This window comes from Psammomys obesus, unplaced genomic scaffold (genome assembly GCF_907164565.1).
Source record: "Psammomys obesus unplaced genomic scaffold, mPsaObe1.curated_primary_1811, whole genome shotgun sequence".
Lineage (NCBI taxonomy): Eukaryota > Metazoa > Chordata > Mammalia > Rodentia > Muridae > Psammomys > Psammomys obesus.
The window spans coordinates 1-6,428 of record NW_026593829.1 but is presented as its reverse complement, the minus strand read 5'-3'; the positions used below and the strand labels follow the sequence as shown (position 1 = coordinate 6,428).

General features: G+C 48.0%; 1 long non-coding RNA gene across 1 annotated transcript; it reads right to left on the bottom strand.

Annotated features, from left to right (window-relative positions):
- Window positions 1–316: 316 nt before the first annotated feature.
- On the bottom strand, window positions 317–4,130 carry LOC129684233 (uncharacterized). Its single transcript, XR_008721298.1, has 4 exons — window positions 3,779–4,130; window positions 2,930–2,998; window positions 508–618; window positions 317–392 (listed from the first exon to the last, which is right to left on the bottom strand). It is a non-coding gene; the product is annotated as an uncharacterized LOC129684233 (long non-coding RNA).
- Window positions 4,131–6,428: the final 2,298 nt, after the last annotated feature.

Here is a 6,428-nt window from a genome sequence, read left to right as displayed (position 1 = left end):
TGTGTGTGTGTGTGTGTGTGTGTGTGTGTGTGTGTGTGTGTGTGTGTTTAAATAAACAAAACCCTGAGAATGAAGTCAATGTATCCAAAGGAATTCCACAAAGCATAGAATGCTTCTCAGGATTCTCCTAGGTTGCTCACCTGTGTGGCACACCTATGTCCCTAGCTCGTGGGAGGCAGAAGCAGGCAGATGCTGTGGATTCTGGACTAACCTGGTCAACAACACAAGGAGCTCCAGGCCAGACAGGCTTAGACAAAATACAGGTTTTTGAAATAGTCATCAGTAGGACACACCTTACAACTTTACTAACCTGATGAACCGTAAAGCCACCGCACCCCTGAGCGTCTGAGGAACGGGTGACCGGAAGCGGCGGTACAAGATCTGTTTTTGAGCTGCCAAAGAGAAAGAGTTTACCAACAGGACGGGCCTCCGATCTTATGCCCCACCGTGGCAGGGAGCTCCGCGGGCTGTATTGCCTGGAGCCTGCGCTCAGCGCTGGCCACTTACTTCACTTCCGAGAGGACGGACCGCTCTCCGTCAGAACACTGGGATCTGCGGTACTGCCTGTAACTCCGAGGCGAGTGCGCATGCCTGATGCGGACAGGGTCACCCTGAGTCCTGGGAGGAACCCGAACAAAGAAAACACACAAACACATAACAGGCTGATGCGCGGCTTTTCCTGAGTACTAAACTAGAGACAGAACTTTCAAGCTGCTTCTGGTTGATTCTCATTTGTATCTTGCAGGTAGCTTTCATCCTTCTACCGGGTCTCGTGAAGTCCAGGCTGGCCTCAGACTGGAACTGGCAATAAAGCTAAAGATGACTTAAACTCTTGCTCTTCCAGTTCCACATCTCATCATCTGCTGGATTATAAGCATGCGCCCCAACGCCTACCTCATGGAGGGTTGGGTTTTTGTTTTGTTTTTTTGTTTGTTTGTTTGTTTGTTTGTTTGTTTTTGGTTGGTGTTTTTGTTTTAGTTTGAATTTCTGTTTGTTTGTTTTTAAGAACTTATCATTAATGGGTTTTGAAGGCAGTAGTGATTTAAATTTCTCCTTACACATGCACATGGAGCTCAGACAGTGTAGACCCAGTAGCCCAGATCTTAAGTGGCCTCCTGCCTCCGCCTCCAAATTCTGAGACTACAGAAGTGCATTACCCAGCTTGGCTTGACCACTGAAATGTAAATGCTCCTGAGAATTCAGTTGTGTTCTCTTCAGGAATATGGAAGGGGAGATCCACAGTGGAAACAGAAGAGCTTCCTCTTCCTGTCAGAAAAGGTCACTTCCAGCAGATTCAGCCTTCACTGGGAACTGGCTGATTTCTTAAATGTCCTCAGCGCGCACACCAAGATACGGTGGTAGACCTGTGAACATTCCTGACTTGATTTCACAGTGTAAACACACACGAGAGCATTACATCATGTGCCATAATTCTTAGTCTGTGCACTTGACTTTAAAAGAAAAATTCAATTCTAGACCTAAAAATGATGGAAAGAGGGCTGGCACGCTTGCCACCAAGCCTGAATCTGAATCCCAGAGAGCTCAGCACGATGGAAGGAGAGAACTGAGTCTCACAAGTTGTTGACCTTTACACATGTGAGTGGCATACACACACATACATACACACCTACATACATGCATACATGCATATATACATACATAGTAAGAAAAACTAAAAGATAAGGAGAAGAGTTTGGGCTGTGGGAAGAGCCTTCGTGTGGAGTTCGGGCTTATCATTTTTCTGAAAGGGAAAAGCTCGGTCACACATGGAAATAAAGTAATGAATGTGTGCTCCTTCCATAGTCCTGAAGAGAATTCAGGCGAACTCTCAGAAGTGTTTACATTACCAAGCAGAGCACACCTGTAATCTCAGAGTCTGGAGGCAGAGGCAGGAGAGCACTCAAGATCTAGGCTACTTCAGTCTACAGAATCCAGGCCAGTTTTCCCTTGACCCAGTTCCAGGCAGAAAACAGCCGATAATGTGCTCAGCAGTCAGGGCTGGAGCCTGCAGATTCTTGCTAATGGTTATTCACAAAGCCTGATCAGTTCAGTGTGGTCCAATGATGGGAACTGAGCTGGGCTCATATGACAAGGTTTTGTGTAAATATAATTCTCATGGTGTTAAAATGCTAGATAAAACTTTGTTATCAGTGAGTATCTCAGCCAAAGAATATATTTAAAATGGACATTATTCATCATTCATCATAACCTCTCACACACGAACAAGCAGCAGAGGAGAGCTGGGAGGCATGAGGTACAGAACGTGAGTAGTTTTATGAGTGTGGTTTGTTTGACACAGAGTCTCTCACCTTTAGCCCAGGCTGACCTGGAACTTATTAGAGACCAAACTGACTTTGAATTTCTATCAGTCCTCCTGCCTCCCAGGTTCAAGGATTAGAAACCCGAGCCACTGCACAGAGAAAACAGTTCTTTCTACCTTTTCCACCTCTTTCCTTACACTGATCTTTAGTTCATGTACAAACTGAAACACTGCATGGACCATAGCGTGAGAACGAACTGTCCTTTCCACGGTGGTTTGAATGGGAATGGCCCCTATGGGCTCCTGGTTGAGTCCTTAGTACCCAGTTGGCAGAACTGTTTGGGAAGGATTGGGAGGCGTGGCCTGGCTGGAGGAGTGTCACGGAGGTGGGCTTGAGCTTTCAAACAACTTGAGCTGTTCCCAGTGTGCCCTCTCTGCTTCCTGCTGTGGATCAGAATGAGCTGTCAGTTGTTTGCCGTCACCTGTTGCCTTTGCTCTGCCATCCCGGGCTCCAAACTGGCTTCTAACCCTCCAAAACTGTAAGCCAAATTGAACACTATTTTTTTTTTAATGTTTCCTTGGTCATGGTGTTTGTTACAGCAGTAGAAAATAAAGGGAGACACCTCCACACTAATAAAACCGTGCAAAGACTCTTAAAGATGTACTCACTCTACTTTTGTGTATGGGATCTCTTTCAACTGCTCTTCTGACAGTCCAGATGGGTCCACAAGTTCCTTCCTAGGAGAGAACGAGCAATGAGGTAAAAGCTGTCACGCCTGCATTCATACCTTCACCAACTGGCATGCTTCCCCTTTCTGCCCTTGTCTCAAAGTGTGGGCCTAGTGAAAGTACTATGCATGTGTGATGTGTACAAAGCTGAGAAAACTAGACTGTGTTCCAAAAAAAAAAAAAAAGGGAGAAACACTCTCCTGCAGCTCTTTGCCTCTCTTCGTCCTGTCTATGTCCACACTCTTCAGAGGCCCCATTTCAGGCATGGCTAAGCTTCTCTCCCTGTGGCGATGTCTTTCTTCTCTATATAGATTTGCTTCTCTCTGCATTCCTTTGTAAACTGCTGGCCTACCTGAGGTGCATTCACGGGCAAACTCAGTGACCTTGGAGATGAGGTATGGTCTCCCTGTAGTCAGCTGCTATATGGCCCCCGACACCAGCGTCAGCATCAGACAATTCAGAATGGGCAGAAGCACCTGCTGAGGCCCCAGACCAAGGCTCCTTGCGGTGGCACTGGTTTATCTTGTAACCGATTTAAAATTGCACACAACACGCTGGACACACGGCTCAGCAATTAACAGCATTTGCTGCTCTTGAAGAGGGCCCAGGTTTGGCACCCAGCACCCATATGGTGGCTCACAACCGTCCGTAATTCCGGGGATCTGGCACCATCAGGCATGCACAGGTGTATAAACATCCACATGCTCAAAACATTCCTATTGTGTGTTTACTCGGAATATGTGCATATATATTCTTTAACTGCACACGTGGGAGAGAACCAGTACTCACTGGATGTGCTTCCACAGCTCTTCCTTTGCTTGGATATCAGGACTTCTTCTGTAAATAAACACACACACAAAAATTCACTTCCACAATATGTGCCATCCACAGACCCTAAGAGTTACCTCTAACAGTTCTATAAGCTCTCGCTTGCCGTGCTGACAGGAAACACGGGCAGCGAGAGCTGTTACAGCGATCAGTACAAGGACAGCAGGAAACACATGGGCCAGTGAGACTGAAGAAGTCACATAAATGTACATCAATAAAAGTGAGACATCAGCAGAACTTCATTTCCGGAAGAGCCTGGAAGCCAGGCTCAGTGGCACAGACCTTGAGAGGCAGAGGCAGGGGTCTCACCCAGGTTTGAGGCCGGCCTGGCCTGCCAGTGTTACACAGCAAGAGCCTACACATCACAAGCAAAAACTACATTAAAAAAAAAAAAGCTCAGACATTTGGGGCCATATGTGCAAACCCTCTCTTCTAGTGACCTGTAGTGGCAATGATTTAGGGGCAACAGTTCCTGGTTTTTCTGTTTACTTTTTTTATTGCACTTATTTATGTGTGCTCGCGTGTGCGTGTCCTCACAAACGCTGGACAGTTCACAGGAGTCAGCTCTCTGCTTTCCCTGGGACTCAGCTCCTCAGGCTAGGTCTCCTAAGCTGCCGAGCCACGGCAGCAGCTACGTGCTAACTAGAAGAGTGCTACGTCTCTAACTAGAAGAGATCTCATTTCTGTTACCCGCCCCAACACTCTCACCATGATCTATGATGCCCCAGTCCGAGCAAGAGCCCCGAGGGAAAGGCACGGGGTGCAATAACGCACCACGAGCTGTCGTGGGATACCTGCATTTCTGCACCAAAGTACAGGCCACCACGGACCGACCTGGGGCTTCCACGCGTGCTGCCACCCTTTCCCTGAAGACCTCAGACAGATATTATAGCACTATGTTTAAAGTCCCGGGATAAGAACCCTGAAGTCACCGTCGGTGTTCACATTGTCCACGGGTTAACTGTCGATCTCCACTGTGGCAAGGGACAGGAAAGTTATTTCAGTTGTTGCCACAGAATGGACCTAGGAGAAGAGAGATCTATTAAAAGGTCCAAAGAAAGGTCCTAAGCCCTAACAATGAAAAAGGCCAAGAACAAGCCAGGTGCGGCGGCTCAGGCCAAGAATTAAGCCGCTGATAAACCCCACCTGTGGAATTCTACTTTGCGGCGCAGTATCGCTTCCAGCACGAATATCATCAATGCCTTCATTTTTCTCTCCTGCCTTCTGGCAAGGCCTTCTGACTCCAAAGAACACAATAAGCTATTTACTTGGCTACAAGATTTACTAAGCGGTTTTTCCTTTGTGTTGTGTGGACCGGGTGAGGGGACAGCAGAAAATCTGCCCTTTAGATCAAATTAGAAGGAGTGGAATGTAATAAGGGCGGGAGACAAAGCCCCCGTGTCCAACCAAGAGTGCCGCTGCGCACAGATGATGTTATAGCAAATCCTATGCTTTAAAAGACCATAAGACGGCTCTAGAAAGTCTCCTGAACAAAACCCGCCTTTCCTACACTCTGCCCACCTGATCCCGAGTAGTACGTTAAACCAGTACATGATACTAAGAAGGTGCAAGTATTTCAGGGGCTAAGCACACTGGGTCAGCATGCCGTTCTCACGGGATGCCACTCTCTGCCGACAGCCTGTTCTCTCAGGGAGGCTGGAAGGATGGGTTAACTGTCTTTCTGTCATAGGAAGGTTTTGCACCCTTGGCTCTGCTGATATTCTGAGCAATAACTCCTTGGGGGCGTCTCCGTGCTTGGTTAGATTAGGTCAGACTAGAAGCCAGCAGCCTCCCTGGGGAGCCCACCAGATGGCTCAGCAGGTCAAAACCCTTGCCACCAGGCCTGAGTTGGAACTCGCCTGGTGGAAACTCTCAAAAGGTTATTCTCTGGCCCCCACACGCATGACATAGCACATAACTCTCACCTGACGCCCTAACGCAGACAAGCAAATAAATGGAATTAAAGCTGTTAAATGGCTCTAGACATTGCCGAGTGTCCCGGGAAAGACAGAGCTGCCCCACCTTAAAACTCCACATCCCAGGGCAGCTAACGGGACGTGGCAGAAGTGAGCGGACACGCTGCTGTGAAGATCCAGTGTGTGGCCACGGACACAGTGCAACAGCAGGCAGGGATTACATAAGAGGAAAGGAGGGCGAGACCTGGTCACAGAGGACAGTGTGAAGAGTGGTATGAGCTGAGAGCCTGAGGTGCAGAGCTTAATGCGTCACAAAGGATGAGGAGGAAGAAGATCGTGCAAAGAACATACAGCCCATGACCAAGCCTCCGGCTGAGAGATGAGGAGGAACAACTATTTTGGAAAATGAGGTCCATGTGTGCATGTGTGTGTGTATGTGTGTGTGTGTGTTTCTGTATGTGGTGTGTGTGTGATGACTCAGCAGGTGTATACCGTGTGTGTGTGTGTGTGTGTGTGTGTGTGTGTGTTTCTGTATGTGGTGTAATGACTCAGCAGTCCTATCCCCAGGACCCAAGACAGACGAGAAGAGCCAGCTCTTAGAGGTGTCCTCAGACTTCCATACATCCACCATGGCAGGCACACACCTACACACACACACACACACACACACACACACGCACTGGAAAGGAATGCAG